The following is a 1313-nucleotide window of genomic DNA, read 5'->3' as shown; positions in this document are numbered from 1 at the left end:
CCCCTCTTGCTGTCCCTCTCTGGTCAAATTAAAATAAATAAAGTTAAATAAAGTAATTATTTAAAAAAAAAACTGCCAATGGGATGTAAGACTTACATCCTGGCAGGAATTTTGACTGCTATTCAGGATCTTTTACGTACCTCATAAGATAATGTTCATTAGTAAATAGGACATGATACCAAATCTGGAATAATGCATTAGTATGAGGAAAGTCAACTCAAAATCCAAGCAGTAATGTAACACACAGACTGCTGGCAAAACCGATATGTCTATTTAATCCTTCTTTTCCATGAAAAGTCCAAGAGGTTATATAGATGATGTTACATATTCAAAAAAAATGAACAAAGGAAAAACTCCAAGCATCCTTAAAAACAAGGGGGCTGGCAGGGTGTTATAGCAGTTAAAGCACTGACCTCCTATGTGGCTGGCTACGACCTCAATCCTGGACTTGGCAGCTTAAAATCACACCAGGCACATATGTATGCATGCCCAAAGTCCCAAGAGAAGGGACTGTGGCATGGCCATCCCTGCAGGGGGTTATTTCTCACTTTCCCTCTCCCTGTATCTCTCTGTCTCTCTGGCAAGTGCACACGCTCCATGACAGACCAAAAAAAAAGAAAGAAAAAAAAAGGAAAAAGAATCAGAATAAATGATGTGACTACATTTGAAAATGGAAGAAGTGGGGCCAGCAGATGGTGTACTGGTTAGGTAGCTGGACTCCCACATTACTAACTGTAGTTCAAATCCTGGACCCAGTGACTTGATATTCACGCCAGGAGTGTGTGCCCTAAACTCCAAAAAGAAGAACTGAGAAGGGACTGCAGTGTGATCATCCCTCTCGGTGGGTGATTTCTCACTTTCTATCTCTCTGGTGAGTGCACATGCATTGTGGCAAAAAAAATCTTTTTTTTGGGGGGGAAGGAAGAAGGAAGCCATGAAGCTCGAAACATTATGAAAATAAATCTGATTGAAATTCACTGAAATTCTTCAGTGGCTTTCCACCACCATCAGGGTACAATTTAAACCTCTCCTGATTACACCGATTCTTTACAATCTGGTCTCTATTTAGAGGTCCAGGCTAAGTTCTCCCTTCTCTCTCCAATCAGACTAAATAAGCTGCCATTTCCCAGAGAACTCTGTTTTCTCACACCCTTCTGCATAGTGCACCTTCCCTAACCCCAACCAGCTGCATAAGTTACACCTCTTATGTATGCCTGTGCTTCCCGTTATTACGGCATCTATCACACTGTACTTACAGAAATTGATAGGCTGTCTGTTCATCTACTGTCTCCCTCACTGTGAGCTCCTTCCCA

General features: G+C 41.6%; 1 protein-coding gene across 1 annotated transcript in view; it reads right to left on the bottom strand.

The window, feature by feature from the left end:
* FRS2 (fibroblast growth factor receptor substrate 2) overlaps window positions 1–1313 on the bottom strand; it is a 40691-nt gene that overhangs the window by 13618 nt on the left and 25760 nt on the right. The gene's annotated exons all lie outside the window — the stretch shown is intronic.

This window comes from Tupaia chinensis, unplaced genomic scaffold, assembly GCF_000334495.1.
Source record: "Tupaia chinensis unplaced genomic scaffold, TupChi_1.0 Scaffold000168_1, whole genome shotgun sequence".
In the NCBI taxonomy this organism is placed as follows: Eukaryota; Metazoa; Chordata; class Mammalia; order Scandentia; family Tupaiidae; genus Tupaia; species Tupaia belangeri.
The sequence above is the reverse complement of the archived record's forward strand: the minus strand, read 5'-3'. Positions and strand labels throughout refer to the sequence as shown.